The sequence below is a fragment of the Trachinotus anak genome, unplaced genomic scaffold (assembly GCF_046630095.1).
Source record: "Trachinotus anak isolate AG129_WGS33_773 ecotype Australia unplaced genomic scaffold, CSIRO_AGI_Tana_v1 ptg000032l, whole genome shotgun sequence".
Taxonomy (NCBI): domain Eukaryota; kingdom Metazoa; phylum Chordata; class Actinopteri; order Carangiformes; family Carangidae; genus Trachinotus; species Trachinotus anak.
In genome coordinates this window covers 8036040-8050076 of record NW_027273883.1, presented here as the reverse complement: position 1 = coordinate 8050076, position 14037 = coordinate 8036040, and the positions used below count along the sequence as shown (strand labels likewise).

At 43.2% G+C, this 14037-nt stretch overlaps 1 long non-coding RNA gene across 1 annotated transcript in view; it reads right to left on the bottom strand.

The window, feature by feature from the left end:
• Positions 1–14037, bottom strand: part of LOC139613353 (uncharacterized) — a 123643-nt gene that overhangs the window by 71756 nt on the left and 37850 nt on the right. The window lies entirely within an intron of this gene.

The window sequence follows — 14037 nt, the reverse complement described above, 5'->3', positions numbered from 1 at the left end:
CCACAAATGAAGGGCTGTGTCTGACCTCTTCCAAGAGCGCAGGAAGTTTAAGAGAGGTTGACAAAAAAAAAAAGAAAAGAAAGAAAGACTCAAAGAGAGGCGAAATGGTAATTTGACTTGCGAACAGACATTTCTAACCCCTTTAAGGTGCATTTTAATAAATCCTCAGCAATTTGCATCTCCTGCGCTCAGCCAATTATTATGGCATGCGTCAGATTGAGGCAACATCTATAGAAAGTCTGACACTGTCAAACGGGCAAACAAAATGATGCCTAAAAAGGTGGCGTCACAGCAAGCAGGCCCAGCTCTCACGCAAAGACTTAAGGACAGTTGTTCCCCTCATTAGAGCATCATTTGGCAATAATTATCTTTAAGTGCTCTCAAACATCTTGGAGAGGTGAAACAAACTGTGCAGAGCTCCAAGAAAAATGGTGACAGGTAACTAGAAAGAGCTACAAAAGTGGTCGCCACTGTCTGTCGGAGCTAATCAATGTCGCCAGGGTGCTGAATGACATGCTAAACAAATTTAATCAAATGAAATTTAGGTGCAATTTGGGTGGGAGTGGGGCTGGTGATCAAGCCACACTTTAAATATCTTCCACAGTCTGCCACAGACACCTCACATATGTCTACCTTGGAGCACAGACACCTTTCTACTCTCACCAAAAACGGATTCACCCATTTCCTGGTAACAGCTTCACAAATAGGAAGTGACTGAGCCACCCTGGAACAAACAACGCCCGAAAGCATCAAAAATTGATCTTATATGAATATTCAACAAGGGAGCACAAGAAACTGAATTCCTCATTTTCACCTTCCTTCTCCACCATTGCAGCTTTTTCTCCAACTGCATAATTAATGTGTGAACAGCAAAGTGTGAATTTGTTTGTGTTGCAAAATAAAGAATAGTGGGAATTTATAAAAAGATAACTCCATTCCTTTGTACTCTTTAGATGAACATTAGGGTAATCAGAGAAGGAGGGGGTGGATTTGTAAATAATTGTGGCTGAAATTACAGGATATATAAATTCTTATAATATATTTCTGTAATTCCTTAATTTATTAATTTGTAACACAAACTAAAAACCTGTTTCTTCATTCTGTGGCTGACTGGTATTTTTCTAAAAAACAAAGTGTGATTTTGCTCATAAATTATTCTATGTTTTATAAAAACATATTTGACGCATACACTATATGTATATCTTTTTTCCCCAACAATGTCAGCTTTTTATATTAGTGGGAAAAACAAAGTTAAAATCTTAATATTTTACAAAATCATGCTGTTAGCTCAATTCCTGACATTACCTCCATCCCTCGTTTTGCCAGGCTCAGCACGTGTGGTGTGACGTAGGCTCAGCAAGAGGCAGCTCACACACACACACACACACACACACACACACACACATACACACTGTGTCCATCCACCAACATTATGTCCTCTGCTTGTTAATGGGGACTGCTCACACAAACGCCCTAGCAGAGGTGAAAAATCTCCAGCCCCTTGCTCAGATTTGCTCCCCTGACATCAATCGTTGATCCTGTAATTTTTCCCACCTTTTGGGGTTTTGGCCCTCGTCGTTGATGTGCTTTTAAAATGCATGTGTGCCATTTGCCTCCAAGTGTACAATTGGGTGTACACACATAAAACAGACAAGAAAAACGGGTGGTATTGAGGGGTTTTAAAAGCTAAAGGGATTTTTTTTTTTCCAAAGGTACACAGATACCCTGAGGAATAGATTTACTGGCCTAGAATCATCTGTCAAGATGTGATACATTCAGAAGTTTTGCAGAGATGAATCTAGACAAATTAATGCATTTGTGATTCCTTCCCATAAGTGAGTGTGTGTGTGTGTGTGTGTGTGTGTGTGTGTGTGTGTGTGTGTGTGTGTGTGTGTGTGTGTGTGTGTGTGCGCGCGCATATGTGTGTGTTCTGAGGGGAGGAGGGAACTGGAGGGAGTTAGTATGCTGAAGGTAAGTCAGTGGGCCGGCAGGTAAGTAGGAGACAGAGCAGCGTAATCAGGCTGCCCACAGCCCAGTGGCACAAAAAATCTCTCTCTCACTCTCACTCTCACTCTCTCACTCACACACACACACACACACACACACACACACACACACACACACACACACACACACACACACAGCCTTCCAATCGTTCATTTTCCTAATGATCCAAAGAGCAGCAGGAGGCAGGAAGCCGTGTTGACTGGTAGACCTCTGCCTTAACCCTCACTCAGAGCAGCATTACTAATGATACTGTGTCAGCCTTACACTGTCGAGTGTGTGTGTCAGTTTGTAAACTGCTTTTTTGTTATTTGAAGCACAAGCTGAAACTTTATGGCGTTAACTACTTTTAGCTCAAAGTCAAACACAGAAAATTCCCTTTTTGTACATTTGGCTTTGCTATAACTCTACAACAAGAGCTCCCAGTTTGTCTAACAATACATACACTGTATGACCCTCACTCCCACCATCTCTCACCTCACTTCTGCTGACCACAAATTCTCTGTAAATATTTCTGGGAGGGGTATGAAAAAAAAAGAACAAAAAAAAAAAAAACTTTCACCCACACATTTAGGCAAATATCAGGATGGCCGCGGAGGCGAGGTGGCCCTGAGTGGCCATTAGGATGCAGCAAGCAGCGTTTCCAAGCAGACACCATCTCCACATGGAAAGGTCACCTCCCTCCCTTCGCGGGTAAATACGCAGACGTATACAAATGCGGTTGCGTGCTGAAATGGCTCACCTTAAGAAGGCATTAGGCTCTCTTCCACTGAACTTTACATCCCTCTCCTCCATTATCTTAACCAATGGCATTTCAACCTCTTCCAAAGTAGTAGAATGCTCCTAAACTACGCAAAGCCATTAAGTCTGCATCCTCAAAAACCAAGACTGATTCTCATTTAGCTGAACTAAAAAAATGGAAACAGTTAAACTGGTAGTGTGATTTTATGATTACCATTAGTGTATGTATTCCACTAATAACATGTAGACAATTTTACTTTGATGTTTTTAAAAATGGATGTTTTCAAAATGTTCAATTATACACAAGTCTACTGAGCTGTCTGTTGTTATCATTAGAAAACAGCAAAGCTACAGGGAGTGACACTGATTGACCAACAGTTCATCCTGTTCGACTCGAGAAGTGACTCAGTGCTGTTCTGTGCGCTTTTCTCCCCTTTGAGTCCTGCGCGCTTTAGGTTCACTATAAGGCCCTTAGCACCCAACCTGCCTACTGGGCCCTGCGAGCTTTGCTGCTGTCAAGTCGCATCTAGCCAGACGACTAACCCAAACTGTCAGTGCCCTGCATCCATTACCAACACACCTGAGCTGGGGCACGCCTTCCACTCCAGCCCTGGGCATACCGGGCCTCGAGTCAGCACTGACTGTTGTGCAGAGGTGCAGGAGGGTTAGGTCATTCTACAGGAAGCTTTGTTTTAAAAATGATGGGAGAGGGAGTGGAATATTTTAGAGAAAAGTTTGGGTTCTCTTCTAGTTCTGATGTATTTCTGCCTCTCTCTATCACTTTTGTCTACATTAAATGGCAGTAAGTTAAACATACCTATCAGGATGTCACCAGGTGAATATAGTGAGCGTCATTCCAGTTAATTCTCTTCATCAGCTATACCGCATCTGTCTCTATTTATTCTTCCTGTCCAAACCTCATGTAATGCCTGGGATATTTTCTCAGTGTCTTTGCTTTTCATTCTACTTATGAGGAATTTATTTTACCTTTAAATTGTCTTCTACTTTCTCTCGTCTGTCCCCCCTTTCCCTTTTGTTGTCGGTCTTTCCCTTTTTCCCTTTTGTTGCCTCTGTCTTGCCATCTCTCCCAGTCCCAGGGGATGACCATCTTACCCCTGGCACCAGATCCCAGCGGATGCACAGAAGCCCCACCAATGCTGTGCTAGCAGCTCTGCGGTTAGCTTCTTGCAGAGCGCCGAGCCTTGTTCCCGTGACGCTCTGTCCCAAAGGGAATTCCCACCAGAGACAATGGGCAGCTTACCAGGGTAAACAACAGCCTGCTCCATGCCAGGCTGCCACAAAGGCACAGACAGAGAAAAGGGAAGAAAAGTGCAAATATGGTACAATACTGCACAGCAGCAGAAAAACCAGCCACAATACACAAAGCCAAGTCAGACGCATCCTTCTCAGTGCTTTAGACGTTTAGAATCAACGGTTACACAATCGCACTCACAATATGTAATTGTGGCTCCAGCTGCCTCTTTGATTTAGTCAAACAATTGTTTTAGCTTGCTGGAAAAAATCTATAAGAACTAATTTTCGGTATCACTGATAGGAGGAAAAAAAAAATTTCATCAAGAAAATGCAATGAATTATGGTGCAGCTGGAACCCAAGTGCAGTGAAAAAAGTAAGCCTGTCTGATGTCACGATTATGTCAAAGCATTTGTGAGAGGGGCTGATATAAAAGGATGGTTTGGTCTTGAAATTCATATCCACTTACTGCCAGAGCAGGCCTGTATACCTCTCCAAGTAATGGCTGTTTACAAGATAAAAGAAGAGGAAAAATAGCCACTTTTCCCTGCTCAGACATGAAATTCTCTTATGAAATTAGGCTGATAAAAGGGCCTTGTGACGTTGGCCATTTTTCCCCACGTCAAGAAAACCTTGCCTGTGAGCATTATTAATGGTATCCTTGTGGCACGTCATTTTTCTACATCTCCAACGCGCTCCTAACAACAACAGCAGAGGGCTGGGCGTGCTAGTCGCTTTGTCAGAACAACAGTGGAGTCACCGTGCAGCCCTGTCAAGTTCCCAGAAGCAGGTACAACCTGGGAAGAGCCAAAAAACACACTTTGCTGTGTGCATAAGAGCCAAGGGTTAATTTTTGTTGGTTCCTGGTTGTCTTCAGAGGGAGGTAGAGTGGAAAAATGAAGCGGGGTTGAAACAAATAGCAGCGTCAGGAGAGACGTGTGGCCTTCGCTTAAACAGAGCCATAAATCAGCAGACTGACTTGGAGGGAGAGAGAGAGAAGAGGAAAGAAGAGAGAGGGAAAGAGGAAATGAGAGCAAAGCCAAAAAGTGAGACAACAACTGCATAACATTACCAATGTTTAGCCCCACCAACCTGCAGGATTAACTCTTCCTATGACCTGTATATAGTTGTTGTATACTGTATGATTCTATTTACTTTCATGTTCTTCGTAGATGTTTCACTTCATTTTTTCCCCTCCAGTGAGGTCATATGCGAGTGAAGGCCCTCATATATGTGGACATGTTGACCCCCCTGCCCTTTACCTTTATTCATTCAAACATACCTCTAGCATTGTGTTTGGGACACGCTTTACAGAAAAGAGAAGCAGAAGAAAAACTGCTCATGTTTAAACCACAGGACACACCTCACATATAGTATGTGTTCTTAGATACATCTTTCAGGCAACACAATGTATGTGTGCTTAAATGTGAGTGTGTGTACAAGTGCACATGACCGCTTGCACAAGTGTGTCCGTGTCCATACAGTTGTTGTGTGCTCACCCGGCAGTGGCATTTCAGCATCTGCCTCGACACAGGCGAGGATTAACAAGCCTCTTTGGAGTTGCTAAGCGGAAAGGGGGTGAGCATGCATGTGGATTACATATATCAAGCATCATCTTGCAGTGATGCTTTTAATGAAGTCCTGTGTGTGTTTAAACCTGCATGTGTGAAAAGGCCCACACCCCGTAAGGCTCCAGCATGCCGGGCTATAAGGCTTGCCAAATCGCTAATATATTCTGGGTCTGTCCATAAGCCCAGGTAGAGGCAGAATCTAGGAGATATCTTATGTACGGCCGTGAATGTTCCAGCTGCGACCCACCCTGTGTCACTCATTTTGCCCTGACTTGTGAGGGATTACCACAGTGTGGGCTTGTGCTGAGGTGGCGAAATAGAAAGGGATAAGAGGAGGAGAGGAAGCTGTACCGGGCTGAGCATGTCCGTGTTTTACATACAGGCCGAGTCTCAAGAAAACCTGTAGCATTTTGAATGGATGCTGCAGAGGGAGATATTAATGTATATCATCTATTGCTATTAGAGCATACAAGAAGGAGTGAATGGAAAGATACAGTGTGGGTTTTATAGAAGGAATGGAGCAGATCTGGTTTAGGTAAAGCTGGATAAAATCAAATGGGATAGTCAAAGGTATTCCAAATTCATGCTTTGAAAGTGAGCCTAATAGTGCGCTTTCTACAACACAGTAACAGGAAAAAGGAGATTTGGTGTGTTTGTGTGATACAGCAGAGCATGCAATTGCCTCCTGGATTTCCACAGTTTAGGCGCAAAGTATGTGCAAATTATTTCATTCACCTGACACCAAAGAACAGCGGTCGCCTGGCACTTTGAGAGAAAATTAAATTAAGCGCCCAGAAAATGTTAGAGGAAAACTTGGAGGATATAGAATGGATTTTTGGCTTTAAATCTGATGGAGCTTGATACTAATGCGGTATAAATCCTCGCCTTTCATTATAGTATTATATGAAATGCATTGGAATGGAGCGACGGATCCTATTTGACATTCCGTTACCAGAGCAGTTGTGCACAGCTTCACACTTAAGCCCTTTAAAGCTAATACATAAATGTAACATTACATATAGCTGCAGCGCTCAACAGCAGGTTTTTTTTTTTTTTTTTCTGACTGAATCAGCAAACACATGAGATGATTCTCCCAAATGGTTTAATTACTCAAACAGATTGAGGAGCGTAATGATGTTTTGCCTCTCCAATGGCAACAATGCTGCTAATCGGCTCAGCTATTATTCTGACAATGAAAATGAATCATAAGATGCTTGTTCCTTTTTTACAATATGTTAATGTCGCACACTGTAATCGACTGGGCTCACGGAACGATTTGGAGGCGAACACTGTGCCGTGAATGTGTTCACAGAATTTTCATATGTTACATCAAGATCAAAGAAAGGATGCCACAATTTGCCTTTTTTATCATTTGAAGAACTTCTGTTTTCGGATGGGAGCTGGGTAAAGATTCTCTTTGTTTTTCTTACTTCTAACAGACTTCTCCACACACACAGACATGCATAAACTCATCTACGTAGTCTAAATTATGAGGACTAAAGAAATGAAAACATTGATTACAAGACCCTTCGTCAGAAAGAAGAGTTTTCTGGCTGACTTTCAACAATTAAATAAGTCAGTCCAAGACAAAGAAAGAAGGGTTTCTTCAAATGTATCTGGAGAAGAGGGAATTTCACTTGCAGGTTATCTGTGATGCATCCCGGTTGTTAATCAGTCCACAATGGTCCACTGAGGAAGGACTGGGCCTGTACCACAGGTGCTAGGTGCAAGATGGGGTCCATTTTGTCCCGTGTCATTTGGTATGAGGGGACATCACAGATGCATTGTGCCCTATGGCTGTGGTTGTGGCGGCAGCACGTTTGGGCTCCATTGTGCTGCGATTATGTAGGACGAGCACGCCGCCTGCTAATCTGCCTGTGGGAGGGTGCATGCCTGTGAATTATTGCACTTTGGAAGAGAAAAAAAGAAGAAGGAAGAGATGGAGAGAGGGAGAGAGAGGGATATGAGGAGCACAGGAAGCAGAAGAAGGAGAAGAAGAAGAGGAGGATGAGGAGGAGGAGGAGGAGGAGGAGGAGCGAGAGACACAGAGAGAGAAGCCCCGTTGGCTGTGATTATGAAATGGTCTGTCACAGATTAAGGCTACAGGGATGCAGGCAGAGATGAGCCAGAGCCTCCCACAGACACACTGGCTAGTCAGGCTGCTTCATTGAGCTTACCTGAGGTTATACACGCCTCGCATCCATCGATGGATGTACAGCACACACACACACACACACACATGCACTGTGAGGGAAAAGAGGGAGGAGGGGAAGGCAAGAGAAAGTGAGAGGGAGGGAGAGATTGAGAACGAGAGGAGAAAGCGTGAAAACAAACATGCTCCAAATAGGCTTGCAATTGAGACAGAAGGCAAGAAAGAGGAAGAGAGGGAGAGAGAACTGTGCCCAAGGAAAAACACAAGAAAATAAAAGGGAAAAGGAAGAGAGGGAGTTTGAGAAGGCTGGCAGCCACAAAAGGCAGTGACTAAAATAAGACCTGTGTGGCTATTGTCTGTTTCCAGGAGGGCTTTGGTGATAAAAAGCCCACGCTATTTGTCTTTCTCTTGCCTTGCCCTCCTCGAGAGCATAGATACCTGGAGATGTTTTTTCAACCTGAGATAGAGGAGCGAGTATGTCAGGCGAGAACCGAGCGCACCATGTGTTCACAAAGTGGAGGATTGGGTGTCTTCTGCTGGTTTGTATAATTATACTGGGACTCTTTATCCTAAGTATCTATTATTTTCACGCCTGGCAGCTTGAGAGGTGTGCAGCGTTGTGAGAAGGGTCAGAAATACTCAACTCTTCACTGACTGATTGACAGCTACAGGCTGCACAGTTCTGTCCAATCACACACTCCACTGTCAGGTTGATTCTTCCCCCGGCTTCAAGTGGGGAAGAAAAGCCATTCCTTGAGTTTGTTATAGCAGAAACATCCACATTTGATTGGCAGACCGGCCTTCTTTCAGGACAGACCGAGCCAATCAGCTTAATTAGCCCAATGGCATTTCCAGGTTTTGTATCTACAAGGCTGAGATTTGTGAGTAAGGATTTAAGTTTCAGCCTTTTGTTTAAGGATTCACTGGGGCTTGCAAGTCTCTTTCACTGTAAGTCAGACACCAAGTAAATATGCAGCAGACAAGCATTGGTGGGAGTTTCATACAGGTGGAGAAAGGTGTTTTTTCCTCCAGGTGTGGTGGTATCTTCTGCTTAAGTCATATGTGTGTCTATAAGAAAATTTTAATCAGAGCAATAATGTGGCCCTGAATAAATAATATGTGTAGTAAAATAATAAAGGTGTCAGTATTGTTCAAATGAGTCATCTGGTCAGATCATCGAACAGCTGTCCGAAACCCTTTTCCCCAGACATCGGATATAATGGGGCTACTTCCAAGTTTTTGTAACTTTACAAGAATCCAACAAGTGTAACCACTGGCCAGATATGCAGGTCAGAAATTATACAGGGTTTGAACTTCTCTCTCAAGCTCTTAATTCTGCATACAACTACTCAACTTTTGTGTGTACAACCGAGTGCAACATCATGAATGCCACAGATAAGACAATAGTGTGCAGCCATCCCAGTACCAGTCGTAGCACAAATGTATTTCATCCTCCTGTTTTTGTGCACATCTTCAATTTCTAAAAAAATAAAAAATAAAGCTAAGTGGAAATGATTATCTGAAAAAAAGTCTCAATATCGCAAAAAAAACAAAAAAAGCTTTACACTAGGCTGAGGTGGAAAGTTGGTGTATCAATAAAACAAAATGTGGCAAAGTGCAATGAAAACAGAATTAGCAAATAAATAATGGTGAAGCCTGAACATCCACTGAAGCTTAGGCTCCACTGAAGCAATGAAAATTAGCAGCAGGTGATAACATCAACTCTGGGTGGAGCAAGGAAACTGCAGCGGTCCTAAAATTTATACATGTAACAAATATAAATGCCATATTTCCATTGCGTCTTCTACAGTTTTCCACTGTTTGAGGTTTGACTGTTGCTTTCTTAAATTCATCATCTCATTGCACCTTCTTCTTCTGCAGTGGTTTACTGGCACCAGGCTGGAGCATTAGCACCACCAGATGTTTAGTGTAATGTGCTCCTAATAGTCGCATAACAGCAGTGGTTGGAAATGCCCATTTATTTGCATTTTCTTCTTGTAGATTTTCTGGAAATCCAGAAAATCCAGCTTTTTGCCCCTTCTATGTGGACTTTCAAAAACAGATATGAACACTTTGGCCTTTCAATGTGGTCAGATGACACTAATACAAGTGAAGTTATGAATTTGTCCTCCCCTTGGCCAACCTATATAGACGTATTATGTATACACTCATGATAGAGTGCTGTGGATAAAAGCATCCACCAAAAGAAACATGTTGCATCCTAACAATACAGTCTGCCTGATTGTTAATCCCCGGATTGAAAACATAAATAGACACTATTGTACGACCAGTTTACCTTGGAAAGTAAATAACAACTTTCTGTTACATTTCAATGATAACATCTTATGGAGATGTAGGAGAAGCAAACGACATCGATTTGCATATTCAGACTGTTTTTATTAGTACCCCCATGCAATAGGCTGCTTACTGGGTCTGCATAGAAACTCAAGGACAAGGGGCAGCACTTTAAACAGAACGTCAACCATGTGACTCTTTTGTGGCCATCCTGCCGTACATACATACATACTACTCCTTACCCATCTGACCATATTAGATGAAAGGTGATAATCCTTTAAAAGTGGTGAGTTATTGCAACATCTCGGCCTGACATGCCTGTGACAACCCACGCTGATGCCAGATAATTGCCCTCGTGCTCGCCACTTAATGAACATAATTACCATGTTCTTCTGTGTTCACCCTGTGATTAATTGTTACAACATTTCTTTGTTGGGTTCCGACAAATTACCCCCTCGTACCACCGTTGCCCATTTTCACATCAGGCAATCATAAGGCACACAAGCAGACACTCATAAAGACAGCTTAGAGCCACTTGAGAGCTATGTTGGGATTATTGAAGGAGGCAGAGGAAGTTAAGGACTCACCAATCAGTCAATTATAATCATTGGGGAAAGGTTTTTGAAGCTGTCATTCCTTGAAGAGAGGAGAAGAGGGGGGATCTCATGAGCGTTATATCCGGCAAAAGCAGGATGTGTCAGTTAGTTGTACACACACATGCACAAGACACTCAGATATGCAGTGCATTATGCAGGCGCACACACAAATAATATCAAGGAGAGGATCTAAATAACAGCAAACGCCTCAGAAATCATGTGATTCGCACACACACAATCACTTTGAGCTCCATGACACCCGTCAACTCAAACCAAAACATGTCCATACAAGCCAAACGGAAGAAGTTCTAATCCAATTCCTGGGCTCGTGTTTGGGGGCAATTAGCTCAGGCATATTTCACAGACGACCTAATTGAGATGCTGTCACCCAGTTAAGCAAGGCTTGTCTTAAGAGCATTTGCCTAATAAGCCATGCCCTAATGCAATAAGGTGCCTATTCCCAATCAGCCATGACAAAGTCTAATTTATGCCAGGCCAAATGAGCAAGAGCGAGCAGAGGGAGTCTGGGGGCCGAGTAATGATCGTGACCATTGGAAAGTGTGATTTAAAAAAAAAAAAAAAAAAAGCAACAGACTTTGGAGCACAGAGAACCGTCCCACCCAATACACAGCTCTCTTCCCGGTGTGAGAACGATGCAGTGTGTGCTCACTATCACGTCCTGTTGAGAGGAATGTGCCTCTCTTCTTGGTGTCACTCCTCCATGCACATATATTCATGTATGTACACGCACAAACGCAGTTTCATGTTCAGACACACACAGACACATGTATACAGTCCACACAACCCACAGCGCTTCTGCTTGATTGATTTGGCAGAGCATCAGATCGCTCACTGTGACAAATAGCTGGCTGACAGCCGAACACAAAAAAGCCCACACCCTAACACCTAACCTGTGAGGGGGACTGGGGGCAAAGGAGGGGGCTGACCTAGCAGCAGGCTCCACAGCTGTCTCCATCATACCTCTTTTTGTCTTTCTCTTCCACCAGCCGCTTTCTCCCTCTGTCCGATTCACTTTTTCCTGTCTTTTTTTCGGCTCGTCTTTCTCACATTTTACCTTTTTCTTTCCCTTCCAACTTCTGTATCATCGTCAGTTCTTCTGTAAGGTATTCTGTCCCCCTCTCTGTCTCTCTCTCCCTCTCCTTCTCAGCGAGTGATAGATTCCCCCTCAGTTCATTTATCCTGGAAGCGGAGGAGACGGCAGTGTGATGTGATCCATCTCGCCGGCGATGGAGGGAGCGCGGCGTCCCTGATCACAGGCCCTATCAATCTCACTCATAGGGGCCGGATCAGCGCTGCTGTCAGACAGCAGACACACATGGCCTGTTTGCCTGCCTAGGACTTCCTACTGTACCTAGTGCACTAGCACTCACTGGGGATCTGACTGTGGTTGAGATAGGAGGCCCAAAGCGGGGTTATTGCTGTTTCCGAACTCCAGAGAGGGAGTTACTGCAGTTCTTCTCATTCAGAGGCTAGTGGCAGGATTGTAACGGGGGGAAATTAGTTAAAGCCATTTTCCTACATATAAGAGGTCTGGAAAGTTCAAATCTCAAATATGTTTCTAATTTAAGACCCCTGGATAGCACAGGCAACATTAGACAGCAATTTCTGCTGAAACTTTATTTCACAATAAGTGAGGAACAATTTATCCGCCATGAATGTAACACAGTAGATTTTCGGACTGAACGCAATTCAGTGCCAATATGACAATATAATTTGTTAACAATTTCTTTTAGTCATTTAAGTCATTTCTCAAGCAAAAAAAAACGTTTGCTGGTTCAATCTCATTAAATGTAAGAATTTGCTGATTTTCTTTGTTTCAAATCACTGTGATTTGAATACTTTTGTGAATGGTACAGTTGCATGGATAAAACAAGCAATGTAATGTTATCAACTTGAGCTCTGGGTACTTGTGAAGGGCAGTACAATCCCTATTTTGCTCCCAGAACTGTCAACTTTGTATTTATTATTTATTTACTAAGTTTATTTAAGTGCAGGGTTTAAATGAGAGACCTTTGTTAGGCATTAAACCCACAATATGTAACTTATAATATGTGGTGGTAGTACAAGAGTCACAAAATGCAGTAGACAAAAATGAGTCAAATCACAAACACTTGAGACAATTATGCCATATGCCAAAAATACTGGACTGGCAAAGCAAAACATATTTTTTTCTTTTCTTTTTTTAAATCAACAAAGAAGTTCAAAAAGAGGGTGCAGAGAAGAGGATCAGATGACAGCCAGCCCAAGTCAAATATCCAAACTGCAAATCTTAATAATGTCGAAGAAAACAAATCATTAACAAAGTCTACTAATGAGGGACAAATTAAATAATAGTTATTATTGCCGTGTTATTCAGTTGTGTCAATGATCAGCTCTGATGGATAAACAGTGAAACATATCTTGAGCGCTGCATATTTCTAATCAGTTCCTACATTAAAACAAGTATTATGGTGCCATTTTCACACCACTATATGTTTTGAGTTTTGCACTAGCAATATAAGGATTACTGTTTGGGCAGTAGTATTTCAATCCATGTCTGATCATATTTCCCAACACACATGCCATATGCTGTATCAAAACACATCAAACTCTCCTTGACACTCAAGTACACAAAATCACCCTCGCCCATGACATAAACCACCCTTTACACACACTCCCCTTTACACACTTTGACACCCCTCAAAAAACACTTCCCTGCTGACGTGTAACACTCTCATGCACTCATCCACAGACACTTCATAACCTGACATGCATCACCCTGACACGCACACACATGCACACATCCACACACATCAAAAGCAGTGGGCTGTAAAGTGCTGTCCCTATCCACCCCAGACAGCGTCGACCAATCAAATTAGGTCTGATCAAAACATGCCATTCAAAGCCAGGGCTTGTGGGGGGGGGGGCATTCAGGGGAGCACAGCCGATGCTCTGACCTTGGGAGCAATTAGCATGACCAGAGAGGAAGAGAGAGAGAGACAGACTGGGAGAGAGAGAGAGTGGAGGGAGGGGAGGGGGGGGGCCCTGAGCAGAATAAAGAAGGAGGTAATGCAAAAGCACCCCCACCTCACTACTCACTAGATCTGCAAATAGGGGATGGAGCCCTCTGAGGGCCCACTCAGCACAAGGCCCTGGTCTTACCAACCTACTCCTCCTCCTTCGCAGCCTCTTCACCCAAGCTCCTCTAACTCCCCCGCCACCTCCCAGAGTTCCCCAGTGCAAGCCCTGGGCCTCAGTCTCCCCCTGAGGAAGCCGAGGCCTCATCTCTGTGTCTTCTTCAGACTTGCTCTCATTAGATCCTGCGTGTCATATTTGATTTTGTAGGTCATTAGGTGCCATGAGGTCGCTGTGTGTTTGAGGTAAAATAATAGTGTGTGGCGGGTTTTTACATATTCTTCTGCTCAT